Source organism: Arachis hypogaea, chromosome 1, assembly GCF_003086295.3.
Source record: "Arachis hypogaea cultivar Tifrunner chromosome 1, arahy.Tifrunner.gnm2.J5K5, whole genome shotgun sequence".
Classification (NCBI taxonomy): Eukaryota; Viridiplantae; Streptophyta; class Magnoliopsida; order Fabales; family Fabaceae; genus Arachis; species Arachis hypogaea.
This window is the reverse complement of record NC_092036.1, coordinates 49,712,326-49,725,462: the sequence shown is the minus strand read 5'-3', so window position 1 is coordinate 49,725,462 and position 13,137 is coordinate 49,712,326. Positions and strand designations below refer to the sequence as shown.

The following is a 13,137-nucleotide window of genomic DNA, read 5'->3' as shown; positions in this document are numbered from 1 at the left end:
CCATGTGCATTGCTTTATTTTGCATTTGGAAAATTCTTTTGGATCCCCTTTATTTAAATACTGAAATTTTTTTTATATGCACATGGTAATTTAATTACTTTGATTTCACATGAGCATGCTTCCCAAAAATTTTTATTTTGAAATATCTTTATTCTTTTCAACTTTCTACCTTGTTTCTATCATCCATGTTCCCATAAAGTTTTCCCACACTTAAACAATTACACAATTTCTATCTTAAGCTAACCAAGGATTCAACTTGGGATTTTTATTTTGTTTTCTGCTTAAGGCTAGTAATGTGGTTTATAGAACAAGAGGGGATTAAAAGCTCAAGGGGCTAACAAAGGTGATGTAAAAGATGGGCTAATTTGGGATAAGTGAGGAAAAATTCAAATGATGGCCTCAATCATATGCAAGTATGTAAATACACTAAATATTGGACATATAGACTGGAACAAAATACAGATTGCAATCATAGAGAAGTAAAACACACAAGAATAAAATATCATGGTTAAATAATGTAACCATATAAATAAGCTCAAAATCTCACGGGTTGTGTGTTCTTTGGCTCAAAAATCATGTTCCAAATACAACTTCAAACAAATTTAACAAAAAATTTTCAATTTAAATTAGTGAAATACTATAAAAATTTCTTGAAAAAGCAAATATTACTTCAACCAAGTAGTGACTAAATGCATAAAATCAAACAAACATGCAAATGCAACAATTAACAAATTAACATTGGTGTTGAGAAAGGACTAACTAACCCGTGGAGATCGGTATCGACCTCCCCACACTTAAAGATTGCACCGTCCTCGGTGCATACTGAGATGTGTAGCTGGATGGGGGTTGTGGTTCCTCAGCTGGTGCTCTTTTTTGTTCCTTTTCTTGCCAGTGGTTTGGGAGTAGCTTTCTCTCTACCCTTCTTGGTGGCCATCCTGAAAAAGGAAAGAGAAAGTAAATTAAATCTAAAGAGATAGAGCAAGGAAGAGGATTGAATGAGTGATAATCAGTGCACGGTAAAGATGAATGAAGTGAACACATGGTCATGACAACATGTGAAAAGTTCATCAAAGGGAATAGAACAAGTGCACGATAGGGTAAGTAGATGCAAGATGTTTATTGGCATGCTGGCAAGGGCATGAGTAGCATAGATCAAGCATCACCTCGTAACAAACTATCACGTTTGTATTGACAATTAAATTCAATTAATACAATAGTAAAGGAAATTACTGAAAAGCAGGCATTGAATAGTAGAATAGAATAATGTAGAAAAGTGCATGATGCCATATGGGCTTTTTCACAAACACATAGCATGCATGGTAAATAATCCAATGAAAATAATAAATTGAACATGCAAGCAACCCTTGAAAAATATAATTGCCAAACAATTTTGCAACAATCCACAATGACCAAATAAATTTTCAACACCAATATAAAAATGCATGAAAATAAAAAAAAAGGAAGGAGAAAGAGGGAAGAAGGAGGAAGGGAGAAAATAAGAAAGGAAAAGAAAAAGCAGGATTTGGGGAAGAAAAAGATAAGATATTTTGGCAGAGTAAGATAAGCTGTGCGCCGCTGGTGACGCAGACGTGTGCGTGACGCGGTCGCATGGGGCGCGGTGTTCTCAAGTGACGCGGACGCGTGTGGCACGTGGACGCGTGACTCGATTTTTGTGCTAGGACGCGAGTGCAGCTCCGCGTTCGCACAACTCTCTGTTTAAATGCATTTTTGCCAAAACTTTGGGTGACGCGGTCGCGTGGGTGACGCGATCGCGTGGATGGCCTATTTGAAAAACGACGCGGACGCGTGGGGCACGCGTTCGCGTGGTAGGGCTTGTGCTTCTAGCACGAGTCCAGCCCAATTCTAGCTCAACTTTCGGCCATACACCCTTTTTACGTCGAATTTGAGGCACGCGTTCGCATGGGTGACGCGGACGCGTGGGAGGCGTTTTTCCCACATGACACGGACGCGTCAGCAATGCAGTCGCGTGGATCAATTTGTGCCAAAGGCACGCCTCCAGCCACACTCTCGCGTGACTCTCTGTTCAATGATCTTTTCTTTAAAACGCACTGGTGACGCGGACGCGTCAGCGACGCGCTTGCGTCGCATGCGGAGTTTTTTTTATGCAGTATGTAGAATGAAAAATGCAATGAATGATATGCAAAAATTCCAGGTTCAATCAAAATTCAAAAATAGACAAAAATTCAAACTGAAGAAGAAACGATCATACCATGGTGGGTTGTCTCCCACCCAGCACTTTTAGTTAAAGTCCTTAAGTTGGACATTTGGCGAGCTTCTTGTTATGGCGGCTTGTGCTTGTATTCATCCAAGAATCTCCACCAGTGTTTGGAATTCCAACAGCCTTTGGGGTCCCAAACTAGGCGCAGAGAGCCTTCAAGCAAGCTAAAGCATGTAACAAGGCCCCAAGAGTATTGATTTCTAGATTGAATTCCGGGGTCCCAAACCTTGCTTTTGCACCCGTCTTCTTGTTGAGCAATATTGTTCCATCCGGGTGGTAAGCAGTCTGAATTCTCACTGAAGCAGCCAAACAACTTCCTAGACCCATTCAGCTGAGCTCTATACCAACCTTTGTTTTAAACTTTGAGCTTCCAACCATAATGAACCTTGCAGGACAATTCTTACCACTGACCATCTTCCTTTTACTCTTAATGCCACAAAGAGCTCTAAGTTGACCATCCGTCTCCAGTAGCCCATATTCAAGTGGGATTAGAGAGCTAAGGGATATGAATTTTACCCACTTGAATGTTGTGAAGGATGATGGCAACTTAGGGGGAGGTGTTTCTAATGAACGTAAGCTCCACTCCCTTGTGCTCTTCTTCGACATCTTCCACCTCTTTGCAATCTTCTTCAATATCAACCTCTTCCTCTTGGTGAATTTCTTCCAATTCAATCTCTTCTTCATTATTCACCAAGGGCATGGGATTTTGTGCTTCTTCTTCTTTAGTCCCCATCTCTTGATCAACCTCTTCCAAGTCTTCAACCATGACATGCCTTGGAGGTTGTACACCCTCCTCAACATTAAATTCAAACTCCTTGGAAGGAGGCTTTATGAATGGACTTTCCAATGGAGGTTCAACATCTCCTAAGTCTTCAACCACTTCTTCTTCTTCAATAATTCCGGCTTCCTCCACTTGTTTCAGTATAAATTCATGCTCCTTACTGTCCACCGGAGTTTCTAATGTCTCCTTCATGCTACGTTCTTCATTAGATTGTCCATATGAAGCCATGGGGGTTCCTTGAGTGTCTGAACGTTGCAAAGCTAATTGATTTATCGCTTGCTCCAGTTGATGAAGGGTTGCATGAAATTGATCTACTGATTCCTTGAGGCGAGCTTGTGATTCTTGGGTCGATCCAAAAATTGGCAGTGGTGGTTCTTGGGAGTAATTGGGGTGGTTCTACATATGGTTCATACGGTTCATAGGGTGGTTGCTATGGTGGATATGTGTTAGGGTCATATGGAGGTGAGTGGCGGAAAGGCGCTTGTGAGTGTGGTGGTTCAAAGTTATGTTGTGAGGATGGTCTCTGAGCATATGGTGGGGTTTGTTGGTAGCTACTAGGCAGTCCACCATATCTATCAGCTTGGTATGCATTGTAGAATGGTCTTTGTTTATGATATCTAGGAGGGTGTTGTTGCCTAAAGGGTTGATCAGATCCTCTGGGCTCCGTCCATCTTTGATTGCTTTGACCTTGATGCATATTCCTGTTATAGCTTCCTCTTCCTGCAACATAGTTGTAACCAGACTCATAGCCAAAGGTGTGAGAGCTCATAGTAGTGAGAGAAAATAAAAACAAAAACTAACAAAAGGAAAATATTTTGGAAAAGATTTGAAATTTTTTTTTTTTTGAAAAATATTTACAATAACCAATAATAAGGCACACGTTTGCGATTCCCCGGCAACGGCGCCATTTTGAAGAACTGAAGATTGATGGTTTATAAGTTATAGTAAACTCTCGTTGTAAGTATAGTAACTAAACCAATCAATCAACCTTTCTTACAAACGTTTTGGTTGTCACAAGTAACAAACCCCTAAATAAATTGATAACCGAAGTATTTAAACATTGGGTCGTCTTCTCAAGGAATTGCAGGGAGGTATGTTCTTATTATTGGCTATGAAAATGGTAAAATTTTGGGGGTTTTGAGAATGAGGAACAAGTATGATAAATGATAAGCGAAATAAATAAATAACTATAAAATAAAGTCTTAGCAAGATATGAAAATTCAGAAGTCCTATCCCAGTTACTCCTATGAGAATGGAAGTTAATCCCACTTAGTTAACCTTTGCGTAAGCAAGGAAAAGTCAAGTGAACCAATTGGTTAAAATTCCCAAGTCCTGGCCAACTCCTAAGAAAAGACTAGAGTTAGTGGAATTCAAATTAATTAGCTGACATAACAATCAATCATGAATAGTTGATAACTCAAGAGCTTCCAGTTAATCAATTAAAGCCAAGAATATAAAAAGCTAAACGAAAATCATAAATCTGAAAATACCTCAATTGTATTTAAATATAAATTTAAATCTAACATGGAAAGATTTATGAATCCAATGGGCAACATAAATAATAAACAGATAAAAGTATTAGAGTATCTCAAAGTAGAAGAGAAGTCAAAATAAAGGAATATTGAACCTGATATGAAGATGAGATAAATCCTAATTTCTAAAAATCCTAATCCTAAATTAAATTCTAATCCTAATCCTAAGAGAGAGGAGAGAGCCTCTCTCACTAAAAACTACATCTAAAACTAAAAATTATGAATTATGAAAGCATAATTATGAATGGATGCATTCCCCACTTTATAGCCTCTAATCTGTGTTCTCCAGGCCGAAAACTAGGTCAGAAACAGCCCAGAAATCGCTGATTGTGAAATCTGGTCCGTACAGGTCGTGGCAAAGTGACGCGGAGGCGTCATCCACGCGTCCGCACGGAATGAGATTCGCAGATGCGATGCATTCGCGTGGAGCACGCGTTCGCGTTGCCTATCTGTATGGCCACTATGGCAAATTATATATCAAATCGAAGCCCCGGATGTTAGCTTTCCAATGCAAGTAGAACCGCATCATTTGGATTTTTGTAGCTCAAGTTATGATTATTTTAGTGCGAGAGGATCAGGCTGACAGCTTTGCAGTTCCTTCAACTTCTTGTATTTCTTCCACTTTTGCATGCTTCCTTTCCATCCTCTAAGTCATTCCTGCCCTGTAATTCCTGAAATCACTTAACACACATATCAAGGCATCTAATGGTAATAAGAGAGAATTAAATAAAAGGAAATAAAAGCCAAAGAAGCATGTTTTCAATCAAAGCACATAATTAGGAAGGCAAATATAAAACCATGGTATGAATAAGTGGGTAAAGAGTTGATAAAAACCACTCAATTGAGCACAAGATAAACCATAAAATAGTGGTTTATCACACGCATGATTGGATGAAGACAATAGAAAAGCAGAGGTTCAGAAGCAACAAAGCATCTCCAAATGCTTATCTGAAATTCCCACCAATGAATTACATAAGTATCTTTATTTTATTTTATGTTTTATCTATCTTTTAACTATCAAAACCTCATAATCATTTGAATCCGCCTGACTAAGATTTACAAGATGACCATAGCTTGCTTCAAGCCGGCAATCTCCGTGGGATCGACCCTTACTCACGTAAGGTTTTATTACTTGGACGACCCAGTGCACTTGCTGGTTAGTTGTGCGGAGTTGTAAAAGTGTGATTGCAATTTCGTGCACCAAGTTTTGGCGCCGTTGCTGGGGATTGTTCGAGTTTGGACGACTGACCGTTTATCTTGTTGCTTAGATTAGGTAACCTCCTTTCTTGTTTTAACCTTTATTTTCTTTTCAAAAAGTTTTTCTGAAAAAAAGTTTTCGAAAAAAAACAAAAAAATTTTGTGTTTCTTGTTTGAGTCTAGTGTCAAATTTAAGTTTGATGTCTTGCATGTCTTTCTTTTCTAAAAAATTTTTTCAAAAATATGTTCTTGATGTTCATCTTGATCTTCAAAGTGTTCTTGGTGTTCATCTTGATATTCAAAGTGTTCTTGCATGCATTATTTGTTTTGATCTTGAATTTTTATGTTTTGTTTTATTTTGTTATTTTTCTCTCTCCTCATTAAAAATTCAAAAGTAAAAAAAATCTTTTCCTTATTCTTCTCATAATTTTCGAAATTTTGAGTTGACTTGGTCAAAAATTATAAAAATTTAGTTGTTTCTTGTTAGTCAAGTCAAAATTTCAATTTAAAAACTTTATCTTTTCAAATCTTTTTCAAAAATCAATTCTTTTTCTTTTTTTTTATGATTTTCGAGTTTCATTCTTAAAATTTTTCAAAATGTTTTTCATTTTTTCTTTTAATATTTTGGAAAATTTTAAAACTAATTTTTCAAAAATCTTTTTCTTAACTTTCATATTTTCGAAAATCCTTGCTAACAATTAATGTTTTGATTCAAAAATTTCAAGTTTGTTACTCTCTTGTTAAGAAAGGTTCAATCTTTGAATTCTAGAATCATATCTTTTAGTTTCTTGTTAGTCAAGTCATCAACCTTAATTTTAAAAATCAAATCTTTTTAATTTCTTTTTCAATTCTTTTTCAAAATAAATTTCAATCATATCTTTTTAAAATTTTAATTTCAAAATCTTTTCCAACTAACTACTTGACTTGTGTGTTTTAATTTTAAAAAAAGTTTACTACTTCTTATCTTTTTCAAAACGACCTAACTACTTTTCCACTTCTAATTTTCGAAAATCACTAACCACTTTTTCAAAAAAAAAAACTTTTTAATTAACTAATTGTTTTAAAATTTTAATTTTATTTTATTTCTTTTTCAAATTTTCGAAACTAACTTAATTAATTAAATAAAAATAAAAAATATTTTTCTCTTCCCTCTTTTAAAATTCGAATAGTCTCTCTCTCTCATCTCTTTCTATTTATTTTATTTAAGTACTAACACTTCTCATCTAATAATTTGAACACTCTCTCCCCCTCTGTGTTCAAATTCTTCTTTTTCTACCTCATGCTTCTATTCTTCTCTTTCTTCTGACACATAAAGGAATCTCTATACTGTAACATAGAGGATTCCACTACTCCCTTTGTTCTCTTCTTTTTCATATGAGTAGGAACAAGGATAAGGATATGCTTGTTGAAGCTGATCCTAAACCTGAAAGGACTCTGAAGAGGAAGCTAAGAGAAGATAAAACATAACACTCCGGAGAGGACCTTACAGTAAATTTTGAAAAAGAGGCAAACATGGCAACCAAACCTGAGAACAATAGTGGAGATGCAAGGAAGATGCTTGGTGACTTTACTGCACCAACTTCCAACTTCTATGGAAGAAGCATCTTAATTCCTACCATTGGAATAAACAACTTTGAGCTTAAGCCTCAATTAGTTTCTCTAATGCAACAGAATTGCAAGTTTCATGGCCATTGGAAGATCTTCATCAGTTTTTAGCTGAATTCTTGCAAATCTGTGACACTGTTAAGACCAATGGGGTTGATCCTGAGGTCTACAGACTTATACTTTTCCCCTTTGCTGAAAGAGACAAAGCTAGGATATGGTTGGACTCACAACCTAGGGAAAGCCTGAACTCATGGGAAAAGTTGGTCAATGCTTTCTTGGCCAAATTCTTCCCCCTCAAAAGATGAGCAAGCTCAGAGTGGAAGTCCAAACCTTCAAACAAAAGGAAGGTGAATTCCTCTATGAAGCTTGGGAAAGATACAAGCAATTGATTAGAAGGTGTCCTTCTGACATGTTTTTAGAATGGAGCATCTTAGTTATATTCTATGATGGTCTGTTTGAATTGTCCAAGATGTTATTGGACCATTCTGCTGGTGGATCCCTTCATCTGAAAACACCTGCAGAAGCCCAGAAACTCATTGAGATGGTTACAAATAACCAGTTCATGTACACTTTTGAAAGAAATCCTGTGAATAATGGGATGACTCAGAAGAAAGGAGTTTTTGAGATTGATACTCTGAATGCCATATTGGCTCAGAATAAAATATTAACTCAGCAAGTCAATATGATTTCTCATAATCTGACTGGTTTGCAAGCTGCATCCGGCAGTACTAAAGAAGCCTCCTCTGAAGGAGAAGCTTATGACCCTGAGAATCCTGCAATAGAAGAGGTGAATTACATGGGAGAACCTTATGGAAACACCTATAATCATTCATGGAGAAATCATCCAAATTTCTCAAACAGAAGCCTCAACAAGGCTTCAATAATAATAATGGTTGGAGAAATAGGTTTGGCAATAGCAAGCCTTTTCCATCATCTTCTCAGCAACAGACAGAGAATTTTGAGCAGAGCCTTCCTGTCTTAGCAACCATAGTTTTTAATCTATCTAAGGCCATTCTCAATTTCATGACTGAAACAAGGTCCTCCATTAGAAATTTGGAAGCACAAGTGGGTCAGCTGAGTAAAAGAGTTACTGAAACTCCTCATAGTACTCTCCCAAGCAATACAGAAGAGAATCCAAAGTGAGAATGCAAGGCTATCAATATAACCAAAATGGCCGAACATATAGAGGAGAAAGAGGTAGTGATTTCCAGTAAGGAAGACACGCCCACTAGCCAATAAGGAAGTCCCTAATGAGAAACCAAAGGAATCTGAGGCTCATACAGAGACCATAGAGATTCTACTAAACTTACTATTACCATTCATGAGCTTTGATGAGTATTCTTCCTCCGAAGAAGATGAAGAAATTGTTGAAGAGCAAGTTGCTCGGTATCTAGGAGCAATCATGAAGCTGAATGCCAAGTTATTTGGTAATAAGACGTGGGAGGATGAACCTCCATTGCTCATCAATGAACTGAATGCCTTGGCTCAGCAAACATTACCTCAGAAGAAACCGGATCTCGGAAGGTTCTTAATACCTTGTACCATAGGCACCATGACCTTTGAGAAGGCTCTGTGTGACCTGGGATCAGGTATAAACCTCATGCCACTCTCTATAATGGAAAAAATGAATCTTTGAGGTACAAGCTGCAAGAATCTCACTAGAGATGGCAGAAAAATCAATGAAATGGGCTTATGGGCTTGTAGAGGATGTTTTAGTTGAGGTTGAAGGCCTTTACATTCCTGCTGACTTTATAATCCTAGACACTGGGAGGGATGGGGATGAATCCATCATCCTTGGAAGACCCTTCCTAGCCACAGCAAGGGCTGTGATTTATGTGGACAGAGGAGAGTTAGTCCTTCAATTGAATGAGGACTACCTTGTGTTTAAGACTCAAGGATCTTCTTCTGTAAACATGGAGAAGAAGCATGAAAAGCTTCATCCAATTTTCTCCATATAGAGTCAAGCAGAGCCCCCACATTTAAACTCTAAGTTTGGTGTTGGGAGGCCACAATCATGCTCTGAGTATCTGTGAAGCTCTATAAGAGCTTCCTGTCAAGCTATTGACATTGCAACCCAATTTTATTTATCTATGTTAATTACTTTTTCATTTTATTTTCTATTTTCAGTTTATGTTTTCTTTAGGTTGATGATCATGAGGAGTCACCAAAACAACTGTAGAATTAAAGCGGAATCAAAAAATAGCACACCCTGGAGGACGAGCTTACTGGTGTTTAAACGCCAGTAAGGATAGCAGAATGGGTGTTTAACGCCCAGTTTGGCAGCATTCTGGGCGTTAAACGCCAGAATTGGCAGACAGATTGTCATTTAATGCCAGAAAAGGGTGGATGGTGTCTGGCTGGCGTTAAACGCCAGTAAGGATGGTAGAATGGGTGTTTAACGCCCAGTCTAGTAGCATTCTGGGTGTTAAACGCCAGAAATGGCACACAGAGGGCATTTAAACGCCAGAAAGGTGCAGGGACCAGAATTCCTTGACACCTCAGGATCTGTGGACCCCACAAGATCCTCACCTACCCCAACTCTTTTTCTCTCCTTTTCACACCTTTCCATAACACTCTTCCCCAAAATAACCTCCACCAATCACCTTCATTTCTCCTCCAAAATCATCATACAACCCACCTACCCCCACCCATTCAAATTCAAACCATCTCCCTCCTAAACCTAACCCCTATTACAAGATTTCCCTCTCTACTCCACTCCTATATAAGCCCCTCATCACTCCTTCATTTTCACACATCATAACCACCTAAAACCCTCTTTGCCGAACCATTTACACACCTCTATCTCCTCTATCTCTTCTTCCTCTAATCCTTTTTTTCTTCTTTTTGCTCGAGGACGAGAAAATATTTTAAGTTTGGTGTAGAAAAAAAAGCTCTGCTTTTTGTTTTTCCATAACCATTAATGGCACCTAAGGCCGAAGAAACCTCTAGAAAGAGGAAAGGGAAGGCAGTTGCTTCCAACTCCGAGTCATGGGAGATGGAGAGATTCATCTCAAAAGCCCATCACTAAAAAAAGGATGGAGCAAACAAGAGAGCCCACTCATGGACCTCAACAAGAGCATGAGGAAGTCCCTCATCAAGAAATTCCTGAGATGCCTCAAGGGATGCATTTTCCTCCACACAACTATTGGGAGCAACTCAACACCTCTTTAGGAGAAATGAGTTCTAACATGGAGCAACTGAGGATGGAGCACCAAGAGCACTCTAGTATCCTCCATGAAATCAGAGAGGACCAAAGAGCCATGAGGGAGGAGCAACAAAGGCAAGGAGGAGATATTGAGGAGCCTAAGCACTCCATAGGATCTTCAAGAGGACGAACTAGCCACCGTCACTAAGGTGGATTCGTTCTCTAATTTCCTTGTTATTTGTTTTTCTATTTTTTGTTTCCTTTGCTTTATGATTTGTCTATATTTGTGTCTTTATTACATGATCATTAGTGTCTATGTCTTAAAGCTATGAATGTTCCATGAATCTTTCACCTTTCTTAAATGAAAAATGATTCTATTTGCAAAAGAACAAGAAGTACATGAATTTCGAATTTTATCTTGAAATTAGTTTAATTATTTTGATGTGGTGGCAATACTTTTTGTTTTCAGAATGAATGCTTGAACAGTGCATATTTTTTATAGTGAAGTTTATGAATGTTAAAATTGTTGGCTCTTGAAAGAATGATGAAAAAAAAAGAGAAATGTTATTGATAATCTGAAAAATCATAAAATTGATTCTTGAAGCAAGAAAAAGCAGTGAAAAACACAAAGCTTGCGGAAAAAAAACAAAAAAAAGGGAAAAAAATAAAGAAAAAGAAAGAAAAATAAAAAGCAAGCAGGAAAAGCCAATAGCCCTTTAAACCAAAAGGCAAGGGTAAAAAGGATCCAAGGCTTTGAGCATTAATGGATAGGAGGGCCCAAAGGAATAAAATCCTGGCCTAAGCGGCTAATTCAAGCTGTCTCTAACCATGTGCTTGTGTCATGAAGGTCCAAGTGAAAAGCTTGAGATTGAATTGTTAAAGTCGTGATCCAAAGCAAAAAGAGTGTGCTTAAGAACTCTAGGCACTTCTAACTAGGGACTATAGCAAAGCTGAGTCACAATCTGAAAAGGTTCAGCCAGTTATGTGTTTGTGGCATTTATGTATCCGGTGGTAATACTGGAAAACAAGATGCTTAGGGTCACGGCCAAGACTCATAAGTAGATGTGTTCAAGAATCAACTAACTAAACTAGAAGAATCAAAAACACTATCTAAATTCTGAGTTCCTATGGATGCCAATCACTCTAAACTTCAAAGGATAAAGTGAGATACCAAAACTGTTCAGAAGCAAAAAGCTACTAATCCCGCTCATCTAATTAGAACTAAGCTTCATTGATATTTTGAAATTTATTGTATATTCTCTTCTTTTTATCCTATTTTGTTTTTGGTTGCTTGGGGACAAGCAACAATTTAAGTTTGGTGTTGTGATGAGCGGATAATTTATACACTTTTTGGCATTGTTTTTACATAGTTTTTAGTATATTTTAGTAACTTTTTATTACATTTTTATTAGTTTTTATGCAAAAATCACATTTCTGGACTTTACTACGAGTTTGTGTTTTTCTGTAATTTTAGGTATTTTTTGGCTGAAATTGAGGAACCTGAGCAAAAGTCTGATTCAGAGGCTGAGAAAGGACTGCAGATGCTGTTGGATTCTGACTCTCCTGTATTCGAAGTGGATTTTCGGGAGCTACATAAGTCAAATTGGTGTGCTCTCAATTGCGTTGGAAAGTAGACATCTTGGGCTTTCCATCAATGTATAATAGTCCATACTTTGCCTGAGATTTGATGGCCCAAACTGGCGTTCAAATACCCACCAGAGACCTTTTTCTGGCGTAAAACGCTGGAACTGGCACCAGAACTGGAGTTAAACGCCCAAACCGGCATCCAAACTGGCGTTTAACTCCAAGAATGGCCTATGCACATGAAAGCTCAATGCTCAGCCCAAGCACACACCGAGTGGGCCCCAGAAGTAGATTTCTGCACTATCTGCACTTAGTTACTTATTTTCTATAAACCCTAGTAACTAGTTGAGTATAAATAGCACTTTTTACTATTGTATTGGGGGCTTTTTTGATCACTTTAGATCATTTAGCACATTTGGGGAGGCTGGCCATTCGGCCATGCCTAGACCGTTTTCTTTTATGTATTTTCCAACGGTGGAGTTTTTACACCTCATAGATTAAGGTGCGGAGCTCTGCTGTTCTTCATGAATTAATGCAAGTACTATTGTTTCTCTTTCAATTCACGCTTACTTCTTCTCCAAGGTATACTCTCGTACTTAATTTAGTTAAGTCAGAATGAAGGGGTGACCCGTGACAATCACCCACTATCTTCGTTACTCGATTAGCCAAGATCTGCGTGCCTGACAACCACAAGCGGTTTACATGATGTTCAACGTAGTCATTGGACGACAGCCGAAGTATAATCTCTTGGGTCTCTGGTCTACAGACCGAGTCTGTGAGATTAAAACCTTCGTGGTATAGGCTAGAACCAATTGGCAGCATTTCTGTGATCCGGAAAGTCTAAACATTGTCTGTGGTATTCCGAGTAGGATCTGGGATGGGATGACTGTGACGAGCTTCAAACTCACGAATATTGGGCGCAGTGACAGTGTGTAAAAGGATAGAGAGATTCTATTTTGACGCAAGTGAGAACTGACAGATGATTAGCCGTGCGGTAGCTGTACCTGGTATTTTTCATCCGAGACGAGAAATCCGACAGTTGATTAGCCGTGCA

The 13,137-nt window shown here is 38.0% G+C and overlaps 1 non-coding gene across 1 annotated transcript; it reads right to left on the bottom strand.

The window, feature by feature from the left end:
- Nucleotides 1-7,661: 7,661 nt before the first annotated feature.
- Nucleotides 7,662-7,765, bottom strand: LOC112715917 (small nucleolar RNA R71). The gene has a single exon (XR_003160061.1). It is a non-coding gene; the product is annotated as a small nucleolar RNA R71 (small nucleolar RNA).
- Between the last annotated feature and the right edge of the window lie 5,372 nt (nt 7,766-13,137).